The following is a 407-nucleotide window of genomic DNA, read 5'->3' on the forward strand; positions in this document are numbered from 1 at the left end:
TGGTGTTTGAGATGCTGGTGTGAGAGTTGTTGGTGTGTGAGATATTGGTAGGAGAGGTATTGGTGTGTGAGATATTGGTGTGAGATATTGGTGTGTGTGATGCTTGTGTGTGAGATGTTGGTGTGTTAGATGCTGGTGTGTGAGTTGTTGGTTTGGGAGATATTGGTTTGAGAGATATTGGTGAGTGAGATGATGGTGTGAGAGATGTTGGTGTGTGAGATATTGGTGTGTGCGATATTGCTGTGTGAGATGCTGGTGTGTGAGGTATTGGTGTGAGAGATGCTGGTGTGTGAGTTATCAGTGTGCGAGATATTGGTGTGTGAAATGCTGGTGTGTGAGATATTGGTGTGTGAGATTATGGTGTGTGAGATGCTGGTGTCTGAGATGCTGCTGTTTGAGATATTGGT

The sequence above is a fragment of the Rhincodon typus genome, unplaced genomic scaffold, assembly GCF_021869965.1.
Source record: "Rhincodon typus isolate 14 unplaced genomic scaffold, sRhiTyp1.1 hic_rhity00000478, whole genome shotgun sequence".
Lineage (NCBI taxonomy): Eukaryota > Metazoa > Chordata > Chondrichthyes > Orectolobiformes > Rhincodontidae > Rhincodon > Rhincodon typus.